At 46.5% G+C, this 16784-nt stretch overlaps 1 long non-coding RNA gene across 2 annotated transcripts; it reads left to right on the top strand.

Moving 5' to 3' along the window:
- Window positions 1-1881: 1881 nt before the first annotated feature.
- On the top strand, window positions 1882-3061 carry LOC112841910 (uncharacterized). Of its 2 annotated transcripts, XR_003213381.1 has the most exons (3): window positions 1884-2607; window positions 2696-2826; window positions 2918-3061. It is a non-coding gene; the product is annotated as an uncharacterized LOC112841910 (long non-coding RNA). The 2 variants fall into 2 exon arrangements; XR_003213380.1 differs by having other exon boundaries at window positions 1882-2826.
- Window positions 3062-16784: the final 13723 nt, after the last annotated feature.

Raw genomic sequence — 16784 nt, 5'->3', positions numbered from 1 at the left:
CAAGGTACCTGTAGCTGTCCACAGCCTCAATGTCCATACCTTGGATGTTCAGTGGTTGCAGTGGAGGATGTTTGTGCCTGCGGAAGTCTACCACCAGCTCCTTGGTTTTACTGGCATTGATCTGGAGGTAGTTCAGCTGGCACCAGTCCACAAAGTCTTGAGTCAGTCCTCTGTACTCCTTGTCGTCCCCATCAGTGATGAGGCCGACTATTGCAGAGTCATCAGAGAACTTCTGCAGGAAGCACTGGGTGGAGTTGTGGGAGAAGTCTGCAGTGTAGATGGTGAAGAGGAACTGAGCCAGAACCGTTCCCTGTGGGGCCCCCATACTGCAGACGACCCTGTCCGACACACAGCCCTGAGTCCTCACATACTGTGGTCGGTCGGTGAGGTAGTCCAGAATCCAGGTAGTGAGGTGATGGTCCACTCCAGAGTTCTCCAGCTTGTCCTTCAGAACCGAGGGAAGAATGGTGTTGAAGGCACTGGAGAAATCAAAGAACATGATTCTCACAGTGCTCCCAGCGGTCTCCAGGTGAGCGAGGGAACGATGTAGGAGGTGAATGACGGCATCATCCGCTCCAATGCCAGGCTGGTAGGCAAACTGAAGTGGGTCCAGTGATGAGCTCACCAGGTGCCGAAGCTGAGCCAGGACCAGCCGCTCCAGGGTCTTCATCAGGTGGGATGTCAGAGCCACCGGCCTGTAGCTGTTGAGGTCCTTGGGGCGTGAAGTCTTTGGCACTGGTACAACACAGGAGGTTTTCCAGAGCTGTGGGACTCGTCCCAGCCTCAGGCTTAGGTTGAAGAGGTGCTCCATCACCCCACACAGTTGGTCCGCGCAGGACCTGACGACCCTCGAGCTGATGCCATCTGGACCCGCTGCCTTCTTGGCTTTAATCCTCCTCAGTTCCCTCCTAACCTGGGTGGTTGAGAGAGACAGGCTGGAGCCTTGTGTTGAGTGTGTATTGGATGCTGTTGTTGGGGGTGGGGAGGAGTGAGCAGGGTGAATAGAGGAGGTGTGAAGTGTCTGAGGTGTCAGAGGTGGAACAGCAGCAGTGGGGGTGGGTGAGTCTGCAGCCGATGTTGGAGACTGCCTCATGGATGAATCAAATCTGTTGAAGAAATGATTCAGTTCATTTGCCCACCTCACATCCCTCCCAGGCAGAGAGTTCTGATGTTTGTGGCCTGAGATGGTTCTGAGGCCTCTCCAGACTTCACCAACGTTATTTTGCTGAAGCTGGTTCTCCATCTTTTGCCTGTAGCTATCCTTCCCATTCCTTATCAGTCCCCTCAGCTCTCTCTGCACCCTTTTCAACTCCTCTTTGTCTTTGGATTTGAAGGCCTTCCTCTTCTGCTTGAGGACAGGTTTAATTTCTGGGGTAATCCAGGGTTTGTTGTTGGAGAAACACCGCACAGTCCTGGTAGGTACGGTGTTATCCACACAGAAATTAATATAGTCAGTAATGCATGTAGTAAGGCTGTCGATGTCCTCTCCGTGGTCGTCACAGATCACCTCCCACACAGTCGACTCAAAACAATCCTTAAGAGCCTCCTCGCTCTCCTCCGACCATCTCTGCACTGTGCGGGTGGCTGGTGGCTCCCTGCGCACTAAGGGCTTATACACAGGGACAAGGTGCACCAGGTTGTGGTCAGATCTGCCCAGGGGAGGGAGAGGTGATGAACTGTATGCCTCTTCAGCATTGGCATACAGTAAGTCCAGTGTTTTATTGTCTCTGGTTGGGCAGGTCACATACTGGGTGAAGGTGGGCAGTGTGGAGTCCAGTGAGGCATGATTGAAGTCCCCTGATATTATGAGAAGGGCTCTCGGAGATTGTGCTTGCAGTCTGCTGACCACAGAGTGGAGAGAGTCACAGGCTGCATCCGCGTTGCCCGAGGGGGGGACATACGCTGTTATCGCGATAACATGCGAGAAAAAAAAGAGACATTTATGCCTTTGTTATTAGGCAAAGGCATGTATTTATGGAACGTTAATGTTTCTTTTAACTGAATTATGACATTTGTCAGAAGTTTGTTTTCAGTATATAGCACAGTCACCAATGACTACAGGCAGCACGATGTTACAATGCTGCTGCTCGGCTGTTGACAGGGACACGCAAAGGTGAGCACATTACCCCTGTTCTTGCCTCTTTACACTGGTTGCCTGTCCATTTCAGAATTCATTTTAAAATGTTATTGTTTGCTTTTAAAGTTTTAAATGGCCGGGCTCCTTCTTACCTGTCAGACCTTCTACACCGATACACTCCACAAAGGTCTCTTAGATCAAGTGACCAGTCACTCCTTGCTGTCCCCATGTCGAGACTGAAACACCGGGGGGACCGAGCTTTCGCTGTTGTGGCCCCAAAATTATGGAATAAACTGCCCGTCCATATTAGGCTGGCCCCAACACTTGAAATGTTTTATCATATTAGGAATTGGTGGGGTTTCTCTGGTGTGGTGTCACGGGGTCTGCTTCTGTTTTCAGCCCAGGTAGGCGGGGTGGTGTGTCACGGGATGCTGACACACCGGCGGTACATCAGACGTCATTTGATGGAGCGTTATTTAGGAGCGGCGCAACAGACGTCTGGTGTCGGAGTATTGCCACCTCCCCGAGTGGTAACTTGTTTATTAATTCTCTGCGGTGTGCATACGGCCAACCTATGTCTTGGATTTGGTTTACTTTCCTGTTGTCCTGTATCCTCAGCTGGATCTATCACCCGCTTACCTGTCAGCTGTTTGTGAAGCCGCATTTCCGGGATCTCTACGGGGATAGATCTCAGCCTTTCTTCTACTTCCCGGGAAGCCTCGCCCGAGTCTGTACAGCCAGTGTGACAAGTGAGCTCTCCAACTCTCCCCATGTTTATTGTCGTTTCTTACCGGTCGTTTGGCATCCTTTCCTAAAGTTACGTTTTTCCTTTTTCCATAGATCCACCCTGCGTGTGCGGGTTACCCCTTTCCCTCTGAATGCGTGTCAGCTCCCTTCTCTGGTTTCCCTCCGTTTATTTGTCGGCGTACATATTCCATCCCGTGTAAATAAGTTGGACACTGTAAATAAACAGCACTACCTGCATTTTCTGCGTTTCTGTGTTCTGCCATAGAGTCCGTTTACTTAGCATAACATATCACTTTTAAAAACACACTTTTTTTCCAAGGCTTTTTAGGAGTAGTGCCAGAGTCAGCTTGTAGTCAGTTTTAGTCAGCTGTTGGTCCCCCCTAATCTTTTTGTTTGTTAATTTTATTCATTGTATATCTTATTGTCTATTTTACTAATGTTTTAATATTTAATATATATACTGATTTATTTTTATGTTCTTTTTCATTTATGTATTTATTTTATTGATATTTATATTTATTTCTTTGTCTGCTTAATGGATGGTTTTTAACTGCTATCTCTGTTTTATTATTGGAAAGCACTTTAGTCAACTTTGTTGTTTTCAAAGTGCTATAAAAATAAAGTTGGATTGGATTGGATAATTAATGGCTACAGGTTTATTGTCTGCTCTTGTTGTTTATATTGGTTAAATAATAACGTCTGAGAACATGGAGCTTTCAAGCTGCCAAAAAGTGATTGCAGCTTAAAACTTGTGACTGAAATACTGTTTCTACCTCAAACTTGATTGATATCATTCAGGAGGGTTATATGTGACACATTATTGTCAGGGGCAGGGTCTGTGACCCAGCATTTTGAGTTCATTTTGTATTTTCTGATTTCTTATATTACATTAAATATATGCTTAGTTCTGGTGTTGCCATTATTAGTTAGGATTTAGCTGAGTTTTATTCTAGTTTAGGTTTTCATCTTGTGTGAGTCTGTTCTTGTCTTCTATGTCAGTATGTCATGTATTTCTTATCTGCCTGTTTCATGTTGTCTACATCTCTCCATGTTTCCTGTTTTATTTTGAAAGTCTTGTGTTTCTTTGTTCAATGTGTTTAGTTTTACTCTTCCCCTGTGATGTCGTTATGTTCATTTGTATCAGTTGTTTCCCCAGGTGTTTCCACTTCCCCTGATCTGTATGTTCTCTATCACATTGAGACTGTCTCTTCACTCCGTTACATATTCCATATGTACGGGGTATGAGCCCCCTTGGTTGTGGTGTGTGGATATTTTTTTAAGACACTCCGGCTAGCCTGGCCACACCCGACAGCTTACGTATGAAACAGCTGTGCAGACGTGACACCGGTGATCGTTTGATCTCCACTTGAGCATTGTGCATGTGATTGACTTACTTTTGTGTGTGCTGTGTGAATGTGTTTCCATCAGGAGCTTGTTTCGGCAGCCTCCCTGGGCGCTGCCTCTTCCCTGTCATTCCCTTAACTTGGTCTCCCTTAGCTGGTGTCCCTCAGCCCCGGTTTCCCTTAGCTGTCTCCCTCACACACCCTGATCAGTGGCTGGAATGTGGCATTCCTATGCCGTTAGAGGATGGACACGAGCAGTGTGTGCTGTGCTTGGGCCCAGAGCATGCTTTGCTGGCTAGAGAAGCCCCTGACGCCTGCATGAATTGCTTTATTTTGCCAGCACGGACTAGAGAGGCCTGTGCTCGATTTTTTGCATCTAAACAGCCAGCCCCTCCCACATCTCATGCCTCTCAGGCCAAAATGAGGAAAATGGCTGCCGCTGGTGTGGAGACCAGACAGGCAGACCCATGGGCTGGGTCCCCTCCCCTGTTTGCTGATTTACTGGGCCTCTCCCATAGTGTTCCCTCCCATGGCCCCGCCTCTAAGCCTGGGCCAGTGGAGGATGATTATCAGGAGGCGGATGTTGAGGAAGCTTCCATCCTCTCCTCTGGTGGCTCTCACCTGTCCCTGGGGCTGCCCCCTGCTGGTTCCCCAGGCACTGTGTCAGGCCAGGTTGGGTTCTATCAGCTTATGGAGAAGGTGTCTCGGGTACTTGAGCTGCCCCTCCCTGAGGTCCCAGTCTCAGCGATATCTAGGTTTGATGATGTCTCGCAGCCTCAGCGCCTTGTATCTCAGGTGCCGCTGCTGCCTGATTTTCAGGACCTCGTGTGCAGACAGTTTGAGGCCCCCGCCGCCCTGCACCGTTGGTCCCTGCCCTGTAAACGTTTGCCGCTATGCACGGCCTGGAGCGGATTGCCTGCGGCCACCTCTCCCCGGTGGATCCGCCCCTGGCCCCTCTGGTTGCCCCTTCAGGCTCCCTCCTGGTAAGGGCTGCATGACCCAACAGGGACGTGAAGGTCATGGATGCCCTGGATGGTGTAGCGGAGCAGCTGTCCGCCTCCTCTCTGCCCCCCACCCTGTCTGCAGAGCAGCGCAGGGTGACCTGGTCGGCCCTGGGGGCGAACCCTTGGGTCGTTTCCACCATGACCCAGCGTTATCGCCTGCAGTTTTGCCGCAGACCCCCTGTAACTACCACTCTGACCTTCACCTCCGGTCCAGGCCCAGGTGCTGCGGGAGGAACTGGCCACACTTCTGCTGAAGGGGGCCATACGGGAGGTAGACGCTGGGGATCGCCAAGGAGGATTTTTATCCCGCTACTTCCTGGTCCCCAAGCGGGACAGGGATCTTTGTCCCATTCTGGACTTCAGGGGTCTCAATTGCTATCTCCGGCCCCTGAAGTGCAATCATCAAGCCATCAATGCAGGGGACTGGTTTGCCACCATCAATCTGAAGGACGCCTACTTCCAGATCCCTATCTGGCAGGGTCATTGGTGGTTCCTCAGATTCGGGTTCCAGGGGCGTCTCTTCGAGTTCCGTGTGCTCCCCTTCAGCATCTCCCTGGCGCCCCAAACCTTCACCAGGTGCGTGGACGAAGCCCCTGCTCCTACGAGGCTGCGGGGCCTCAGGATCCTGAATTACCTAGATGACTGGCTGGTCTGCGCCTCCTCAGAAGAACAGTGCCGCAGCCATGTTGCCCTTCTGGTCTCTCATATTTGGGCTCTGGGGCTCCGCCTGAATCCCAAGAAGAGCAGGTTGGAGCCGTCTCAGACCACCACCTTCCTGGGCATGTCCCTGGACTCTGTCAGGGCCTTGGTGTCTGTTAAGGGAAAATCCCAAACAGAAGTCTGCCAAGGCAAACAGAAACACAGTGAGACAAAATACTTAATCACATGTACATGGGTGAACGTCTCAAGTGAGAGTCACACCGTGTACCTTTTTATGCGTGCATTTATAGTCACTGGTGCCCACACAACAGGGCGGCATATTTTCGCTCTTCACAGAAAAATGACTATACAACAGTATGTGGCTATCTTACTGGAACATTCCGTTCCGGAATGTTAGTGCATAGGGAGTGAAGATAAGAGTGGTTCAGGTGTATGTGTGTGTGTTGTGAGATTCAGAAGGACGCAGCCCTTCTTCTTGTTAGAGAGCGCAGATAAAAGTGTCCAGCTCTCCTCTTCCTGCTTGTTCAGCTATTATCGCTGTAAGAAAGAATTTATAAAACAGTCTTGTAGTGGACAACAGTCTAAGTCATCAAAAGGTCAACATACAGTATTCTATCATATGCAAACTTATATCATTAAAAGCTTATACTGACTACTAAGTACAATTTTCCATTGACATTCCCTCCTGTTGTCAGTATAACTTTCAAGTGAGATATCAGTATGTAACATCTTGTTGTACAGTTTCTATCACACCATCATTAATCACACAAAGTCTTCATGTTCCAACAGGTCGGGGTCATCATCATCATCATTTGTCACGGCTATGTATGCAGCAACAGTGGAAACAATTATACAGTTAATCATGAGTTTTAGACATGGCAGGATACATGTTACAAAAACACAAAAGAAAAGTGAAAATACAAAAAGGGATAAATAGAATAAATAAGAATAAGAATACAAAGGAATTGCAAGTATTTCAAGTATTTCAAGTATTGAAGTCTATTGCACCGTTGGTTTTTAACAAAAAGTATTGCACAGTGAAAAGGCAGTAGTAGTCTTTTTGGCAGTCACTTGTATTATTTACATAATCCTGCTTTTGGGCCTGCTGGATCTGTCTCAAGGCGTTCAGGGCATCAGTCATGTTTGATGAGTGTACATTGTCTGATGTGTGTGTGTCATTTCTCACTCAATCAACAAGTGCACGTCTGTTCAGGTGTGTGTTTCTCTTCATTTTGAGTCAGTGTGTGTAGATGTGTATGTTTGCGTATGTTGGCGTGTTTATCACTTTCCTGTTCTGGTGTTTTGGGTAAACCACGGCCTGAAGCGTGCCCTGGGGTCCTGCCCTCCTCCTTTTCAGTCCGGTTGCGACCATTGCTGCTGCTGCTCAAAGTTCAGTGTGTCCTGGTCCTGGCCCCAATTGGGGCAGTCCTTTCTCCAGTGTCCATGCTCACTGCAGGTGAAACCTGCATCTTCTTCTGTGTTTTGTCCATTCTGAGGTGCCTTTTGACCTCAGTTGCTCCTCCTGTCTCTGGCACGCCCTTTCTTCTGCTGCCCGATCATCCGTGTTGGTCCGTCACTGTCCTGCACAGTGTTAATGCAGAGTTATCAAGGTCAGCATTCTTTTGCTCGGCCTTACTTTTCATTCAGGCTTAATGGGCGTCTCGTCACAGCTCTGTCAGCTGAAGCTGTCTGGAAATTTCCCCCGTGTAGTGAAACGGGCCTTGGATTTAACGCTCTCCGTCTCTGCTGCATGAGATCGCTTTCCTGTAGCGCTGTTGACATTTTTAGATTGTTGTTATGGGTCCAGCTGCTGCAGCATTTGGTCAGGGTCAAGGTCAGAGATGGTAGAGGGGAGAGCAGGAGTCCAGGTCAGCTTCGGCTTTCAGGGCCGGCAAAGCAGCCTGTAATTAAACATAAAGAGAAAAAACAAAAAGAAAACAAAAACAGACGAACAGGAAAATGATGTTGTGTTGGCTGTGTTATTCAGAGAGGGGAGAAACACCGGGCCAGGCCCTGTGTCAGCCTTCTCTCCCCCTTTTTTTGTTTTTCCTCACAATATAATCAACTCATAACCCACCAAGTTGACAGGACAACACAGGTAGATATTTAAATTCTTAAGAACATTGTCAGTAATCACTTGTGTTGTTCAATCAGCAGAAAACATCTCACAATTTGTTGTATTACCAACTAAATTTGTCTGATTACTGCTTGGTCATACCAGACTCTCTCTTTTATTTTATTTTTTTTTCTTTTTCTTTTCTATTTTCACAAACGTTTCACCTATTGTCCTGCAAGCTGGAGAGTTAAATGTCAGCAGTGGATAAATTCAGCATTTCATAACAAAACTATTAAGTTTTCCCTGTTTTAACACTAATGAGAGATATAGGCGCATGTATAGTGTGTGCTTTAGTGTAAGCTGTTCTTCATTGCATGTATGTGTGTTAGTACGCTTGCATGCAGGGCCCGTGGGACTGTCTCACCCAAAAGGGCATTTTCTTAACAGTTGCCTTTCACTCGCGTGTGTTAAGAAAGGCAAATGTGCTTGTAGCAGTTGTGAGATTATTATGCTGTCATATATTACATTATACCTGTAATCAAAATGAGTGAATCATGATACTGCTGTAGGCCACATCATACTTCTTGTGTAATCATGATGTAGTTTTAGTTTGCATCACACTTCTTAGTTAAAAGAATGTGAAAATCATTAGATTTATTAGATAGGTTTGTATTATCCTATACTGCTGATTTACTGTGAGTGAGTTACACTGTTTCATGACATTTCATACCGCTGAGTTATGAAAAGAGTATTGTGTTCAGAGAGCAGGGGTCTCTCTCTCTCTTTTTTTTTCTTTCAAAACAAGAAACTAAGTTTTAATTTTTCAGCCTTGTCACATAAAACAAAACAGACAACCCAGCTCTCAGCTGGCTCTGGACTTATCATCATCAAGGACGCATGGTGAGAGCTACTTCAGAAGTTACAGTACTCATCACTCAAGCAACATTTTTAAAAAAAGGAACAAAAAACAAAACTCAGCACACTACACAGAGAACAACAACAAGACACAACTGAAGGTGTTGTTCTTGTTTGTTCTCCTTGAATTTTAGAATAAAGTTATTACATCTCCATTAGTAATTCGTATGCCTAATCATTATGTGCCACTGTGATCCACAAGTATGATCACAAATTTATTTATTTTTTAAACTTACTAAGCAAACAAACAAAAATAAAACAAATTGCCTATGGCATCATCAAGGCTTTGCGTTCATATTAATTGAGTGTAAGCTGCTTTCTTCATTGCAAGTATTTATTACAATACGGTTTAATTCATGCATCTTATCAGAGAGTTCTAAATTCAACCTATCTCCTCACACACACACGGTTTCCTGTCACCGACAGGCACACATTTCCTGTTTCTGCAGACTCTGTCTTTCATTGTATTTATAGTCTAAAAACCCTCTTTAATTCTACTAAAAACAATCTAAATCCCTTGATCTAAAAGCGATACACCTTTATTTCACACACACTTTTAAATTGAGCTCTTTCAGACATCAGGAATCATCACACACACTGCCTTTTCTCTCAAACTTCCACTTGTTCACACACTCTACTATGAACCTTTGTAGTGTTATTATTACTTATGTTTTATTATTTTTGTACAAATCACACCCAATCACTCAAAACCTACTACTCACAACATTCACACAGTTAAAATCACTCAAAATATGCTTTCATACGAGTATTTCAGACATGCTTTTCAAGATATATAGAGGTCACTCACTGTACATCCACAGTAATGAATTCAAACTCTATTTATACAATTGTAGTGAGCAAAACCAGCATCTCCATGCGCATCACTGCTCCTCATTAGCTTGGTAGTGTCCACATATTTAATTCAGCTTCTCAATCTTGTAGCTTTAGCTGTTGTATACAGGGTTTGGCTCATTAGTTGTTAGTATAGGTTTGCTCTTCATCTTAACAAAGTCCCATCTAAGATGACAGGTTTACAAGCAGGTCAAGTGTCTCTATGCACCTGATTAGTGTAGTTATTTCCTTATTTTCTTCATCTCCTATATCATTGTACTGAGTTTGAGCAAACCTTAAGCTTGAATCAGACTACTTTTAACAATCTTCCACCTCGCATCATAACTGACTGAGGTGCCTCTTCTTATTAATAGTATGTCATTATTAATGTTATCATTGTAAGGTTTTTCCTTTTTTATAACAGCAATAGTATATCACAATACACTACTTTACTACTAATATACGATAGTATATTAGTTTATATTTTATTATGTATCCATCACGGGTCTGTGTGAATCTGCAGCTTCACACCTTCCCAAGCTGGAGACATTTTCCTTGGCTGAACAATGACACAGCCTTAATATGCCTTATGCATCTCTCTTTTTTATTTGATATATTTTGTGTGAATTATCTGGTTTCACGCATTCTATTCATTCAGCTTGGTTGTCTTCCCAATTTTGTTCCATTGCTTTAATTTAAGTTAACCTTAATTTAACCTTTTGTTTATTCCACTTCATTCCTCTTTCCATGCTTTAAAATGTTACAACTCTTGTGTATGCTTTGATTTCTTTTTAGCTTCCTTTTCAGTATTTATTTCTGCTTGGAGGGTTTCTTTTAGTTTTGTTAAAGCGGAGGGGCTACACTTTCCCTCCCATGTTGGGCATTTTGTTTTCTTAGGATTTCTCCATCTACATACACTAATTTGTCCGGCGCCTGGACATTTCTTTTCTAGCCACTGCTCGTCAGCAGTGAGTTTTGTTTCTTGATTACCCATTATTAGTTTATGCTTCTTTTAGCGCTTAGTAATACACACACACCTGCGGCGCTTTCACTGGCACGAGAACAGAGAGAGGTAGCTGACACGCCCTTCTACTTTCAAGCTATTCTTGAAAGCGGTGTCACCTTTACGTGATGAAACACGACCTTCCTCTCTTTTCACCAGTACTTCAGCGACCAACAGTAAACAAATTAGTGGAATAGTTCAGCCTTCTTATTGTGCTGTAGAAATCAACTTATTCCACCAACAAAATGAACAATAAAGACAGACAATTACGCGCGTTCCCGGAGGCTACCAATCTGTTAAGACGAGCCTACTTTTACCCTTTCGGGGAGCTCTCAATCCCTCTGGACAAGCTACTTTAATAACCCTTTCGGGGAGCTCTCAATCCCTCTGGACAAGCTACTTTAATAACCCTTTCGGGGAGCTCTCAATCCCTCTGGACAAGCTACTTTAACTTTTAGGTTTCGTTTTCGATTTCACGCAAACCTCTTTGTCTCAGAGTTATCTGTCTTACCTTAATGCTGGTTTCTTCAGATGCACCCGATCAGCCCCCGACGGTGCAGACCACTTATAAGACGTTGGCCAAGACCCGAATTCACGTCCTTGGGCTTTATCACGCACCTAGTGCGTGAGCTGTCGACAGACTTCAACGTGGGCTTCTCGCACCGACGGGATCTGGTGAGGTGCCTCTTGTGGGAGCTGCTTTAAATAGGCCGTCCCATTCGGCTCGAAGGACCAAGAAATGTTAAGGGAAAATCCCAAACAGAAGTCTGCCAAGGCAAACAGAAACACAGTGAGACAAAATACTTAATCACATGTACATGGGTGAACGTCTCAAGTGAGAGTCACACCGTGTACCTTTTTATTCGTGCATTTATAGTCACTGGTGCCCACACAACAGGGCGGCATATTTTCGCTCTTCACAGAAAAATGACTATACAACAGTATGTGGCTATCTTACTGGAACATTCCGTTCCGGAATGTTAGTGCGTAGGGAGTGAAGATAAGAGTGGTTCAGGTGTATGTGTGTGTGTTGTGAGATTCAGAAGGACGCAGCCCTTCTTCTTGTTAGAGAGCGCAGATAAAAGTGTCCAGCTCTCCTCTTCCTGCTTGTTCAGCTATTATCGCTGTAAGAAAGAATTTATAAAACAGTCTTGTAGTGGACAACAGTCTAAATCATCAAAAGGTCAACATACAGTATTCTATCATATGCAAACTTATATCATTAAAAGCTTATACTGACTACTAAGTACAATTTTCCATTGACAGTGTCCCTCACGGCGGAACAGCAGCAAGTCCTTAGGATGTGCCTGGACCGCTTCGGCCCCTCACTCTCGGATGAGCTGGGGCCTGTGTCTCCGCCTCATGGGCCTGATGGCTCATGGGCCTGATGGCTGCGACGGTGCAGGTAGTCCCGTTGGCTGTCCTGCACATGAGACTGGATCAGCGTCGCCTGCTGTCTCTCGGCCTGTGCCCACAGCAGTCACAACAGACCACGGTGTTGGTTTCCCGAGGTCTCACCCAGGCTTTGCGGTGGTGGAGGGACCCTGCCAATCTCCAACAAGGTCGAGCGATGGGTCCAGTGACTCGCCACCAGCTGGTCTCCTCAGACGCCTCCCCACTAGGGCAGGGGGTGGTCCATGAGGGCCGTGGGGTCAACGGCCGCTGGTCGGGCCCGTGGGCATCTTGGCACATCAGTGTTCTGGAGCTACAGGCCGTGATCCTGGCGCTTTGGCACTTTTTGCCTCTGCTGCAGAGGTCTCATGTGATTGTCCGGACAGACAGCATTGTGTTGGCGGCCTATGTCAACCGCCAGGGGGGGCTGGGCTCTCCTCCCCTCTGCAACCTGGCCACCAAGCTGTGGTTGTGGGCTCACCCCCGTTTCTTCTCCCTCAGGGCAGTCCATGTGCCAGGTCTCCTGAACATGGCAGCGGACATCATGTCCAGGGGTGCCCGAGCCCACGGGAGTGAAGGCTCCACCCGCAAGTGGTAGACGGGATCTGGCGCCGTTTTGGCAGGGCAGAGGTCGACCTCTTTGCCTCGAGGGACTCGACTCACTACCCCCTGTTCTTTTCCCTGAGGGCCGACGCCCCCCCTCTGGGGTGGGACGCACTGGTGCATTCTTGGGCCCAGGTCCTCCTGTAGGCCTTCCCCTACTTTTTACCTCCTCCACTTGGTCGGGTTCAGACAGAGGTGGTCCGACTGATTCTGGTGGCCCCTCTCTGGCCTCACATGCCATGGTTTTCAGCAATCCCACCCTTCCTGGATGGCATGCCCTGGGAGTTCCCGGTCCGGAGGGACCTCCTGTCCCAGGCCGATGGGTCGCTGTTCCACCCTTTCCCCGCAGGGCTGGGGATGACTGCCTGGCCCCTGAGAGGGAGAGGTTCCACACCTTAGGCCGCGTTCGTTGTCACCATGCAGGAGTCTCGTGCACCATCCACGAGGGCTGCTTACCGCTACTGCTTGGGGTTGTTCGCTTCCTTGTGCGTGGTCCACGACCTGGACCCCCATGGCGAAACAGTCGATGCCATCCTGTAGTTCCCTTAGTTCCAGCTTGAGGCTGGCAAAGCCGCTGTTACGCTGCGTGGGCTGGTGGCTGTGATTAAGGCCGTTCGCCTCGGTCGCTCAGCGCTGCCGACACCACTTTGATTTCGCTGTTCCTGAGCGGGGCCCAGCGCCTCATGGCTCATGCACCAGGGTCCCCGGTCCCCCCCTGGGACCTGGTCCTTGATACCCTCCAGCACCCTCCCTTTGAACCTCTGGAAAAGGCAGAGTTCAAGTGGCTGTAGCTCAAGACTGTCTTTCTTCTGGCCATAACATCTGCCAGATGAATTAATGAGCTACAGGCACTGTTAGTCCATGGTGACTGCTGCAGGTGGGTGCTGGATGGTCAGGGGGTGGTCCTCCGGCCCAACCCTGCCTTCTTGCCGAAAGCCTTCTCGGATTTCCACCTTTCCCAGTTGGTTGAGCTGCGGGCAGCTCCCACGGGAGGCTTGGACCGAGAGGAGGTGCAACGTCCCCGGGGCCTGTGCCCAGTACGAGCGCTGGTGCTGTATGTTGCACATACTCGGCCAATTTGGACCACGGACCAACTGTTTGTCTCGTTCCATCCCGGGATCCTGGGCAGCACCCTGTCCAAGTCCTGGTTGCCCGCTGGGTTGTAGAGGCCATCCGCCAGGCTTACACCTCGGCCGGGATCCCTCTCCCCTCGGTTGTGTGAGCACACTCAACACGTGGAGTGGCCACTTCTTGGGCCTTGTGGAGAGGCGCCTCCCTCTCCGTGATTTGTGTGGCAGCAACATGGTCCTCAGCCACCACCTTTACGTAGTTTTACCACTTGAACATGGCTTCCAGCCCCTCCTTTGGGGAGTGGGCGCAGGGTGCCTATCGGCGGTAGCCGTCGTTCCCTGGTTGGCCTAGCATCTTGCGGGCTGACCCGGAGTGGCCAATCGATTGCAGTCCTTCCGTGTTGCGGGACAAGTTCCGGCCAGTCTTGCGTCTGGCGTACTGATGGCTTCACCCCCTGGCTCAGCCTTTGTGTCTGGCAAGCCCTGACCGGGATGGTGTGTTTATATATACATTTGTAAATAGTTCATTGGCACTTCACTCTGGGTTTGGTTGCACTGTCTCCTCGCAGGGTGTCTTACAGAGTTACCCCATACATATGGAATATGTAACGGAGTGGAGTGTAACCTTGGTTCTCTGAGTGAGAGACTCGTTCTCCACCTTTAGGCTGCTTGGAACCCTATAACGGGTGTCATGTCTGCACAGCTGTTTTATACGTAAGCTGTTGGGTGTGGCCGGACTAACTGGAGTGTCTTAAAGAAATATCCACACGCCACGAACAAGGGAGGTCATACCCGGTACATATGGAATATGTAACGTAGTGGAGCGATAGTCTCTCACTCAGAGAACCAAGGTTACACAGTAACTGTACGTTTCATTCAGTCTTTGTCAGGTCGTCTGCGTTCCTTCGTCCATGTCATGTCTTATTCAGGTATTTCATGATTCAGCACAGGGGTCCGTTCTTCGTACCTCGCTTACTACATCCAAGATCAAATGACACATCCAAGATCAAATCATCGCGCCAACTTTGAGCTTGCTAATCCGGTTCTCCGAACACACCTGTTGTTGACGATTAGTATAGCTGGATGAAGTAATCTGAGATCACTGGGTGGCTTAAAAGGGGCTACGCATCGATAGTAGAAACATTGATCGGCAACCCTTTGATTGGTCGGCGAAGATGTCGAAGGAGCGCGCTCAGTATTTTTCGGCAGCAGAGCAAGAACTCTTGATTGAGGGATTTCAGGAGTTTCAGAGTTTAATTAAAACGCAAGGGAACACTGCAAAGGCTGCAAAAGCAAGGAGAGAGGGCTGGCAGAAAGTTGCTGACAAATTAAACTCGTAAGTAATTTAGTATATTATATTACATTATATCCTCTTTCACATTAGAGCCACAACAGGACCCACTAGAACATGGGAACAAGTAAAAGTGAAATATAAGAATATTCCACAGAATGGTAATATTTATCACTTATATTGCTTTTAGTCTCTTGAAAAGAGACCCTGAAATAATCTGTTTGTTTGTTTATAACAGCAACCAAGAAAAGGGCAGAGCAAATAAAGACAGGTGGTGGTCCTGCACCCCCTCGTCACACCCCGGCTTTTTGTACTGTGACATTTATTGACATTGTGGGTTTTTTTGTGTGTAGTTTTACATAACACTCCATCACTTTTACCTGTTCCCATGCAAGGGGTGACTGAAGCATGCACAGTAAGTTGGGAGATATATATATATCTATATATATATATAGAGAGAGAGAGAGAGAGAGTGTGTGAGAGAGAGAGAGAGTGTTAAGTAAATAATACCCTCACGGGAAAATCGATATCTCTCTATGAGCACACTGTCGCGCTGAGCTAAAGGATCCTGTCTATCCCGCAATATCCGCTGAATTCTGAAAACTCTCCTTATCAATCTTGCACCTTCCGCAATGGGTTGCTCGCGTACAAACGGACAGGACATGGCTGTGACAGACTTCCCAAATCCACCTTCGCTTTTATAGCCGTGGTCTCTCATCTTGATTACACGAAGTGTTTTACTATTACTACTCTAAAATATGAATTACATCTGAAATAATCAAATACATGAAATAGAATGATTAATAGTACATTTCCCTTTTTTTTTAGGAAATGACCTGTATGTATCTGTATGAAATCAATAAAGGAATCAAATACTGCATTATAGTTACATTGATAATATTTATTTATGGTAAAACAGTGGAGAAATATCGCTGTTGCTTTCGTATAAATGAAGCGGACATACCTGAGTGGCCGCGATCTAATCCTGTTTACATAAAGTAAGCCTGCTCCCAAGCAGGTTTACGCTTACGGATCTGTTGCTATGACAGCAAGTCCCAGATGAGCTTCGGAGAACCGAATGATCCAAGATCACGCGAAATCGTCAACAATCAAATCCAGCTAACTTACTTAGCGAGGTACGAAGAACGGACCCCAGGTCTGTTTTGTTTGTTTGTTTGTTTGTTAATTTATTTCAAACCTGTAAACAATATACAGGTACATTTAGTAAGAAAATAAGACAGAAAAAAAAACTACACAAAAGTCAATACATTTCAATATTGCTACCGTTCTGATTCATTTACATGTTGAAATGGAGTGGGAAGAAGTACACACTTATTTAATCCCTTATTTAATCTTGCGCATGTTTTTATGTTCATATCTTTCCCTTCATAGTTTCCCGCATGTACCTGCCCTGAATCATGTTCATGTCTTTGTCATACAATCATAGTTTAGTGTTCACTTCTGTTCACCTTGCCTTATTTTTGTACTCCTGTCATCAGCCATAATAAATGGCTCGCTTTTTGTTAAACCATAGTTTCATTCCAAGTGTCTGCATTTGGGTCCTCTTCCTCCCTCCATGCGGTCTGCCACATGGAGGGAGGAAGTAATTAATTAACATAATTAATTAATTACTTTTAGAATCTTGTAACTCAGTTACTAACTCAGTTACTTTTTTGAAGAAGTAACTAGTAACTATAATTAATTAATTTTTCAAAGTAACTTGCCCAACACTGTCAGTAACATGACAGCTGCTCCATGCTAAAGTTTTCACTTTCAAGTAAAAAGAAAAATG

The sequence above is a fragment of the Oreochromis niloticus genome, linkage group LG13 (assembly GCF_001858045.2).
Source record: "Oreochromis niloticus isolate F11D_XX linkage group LG13, O_niloticus_UMD_NMBU, whole genome shotgun sequence".
Classification (NCBI taxonomy): Eukaryota; Metazoa; Chordata; class Actinopteri; order Cichliformes; family Cichlidae; genus Oreochromis; species Oreochromis niloticus.
Note: the sequence above shows the minus strand (reverse complement) of the source record. Positions and strands in the feature narration are given on the sequence as shown.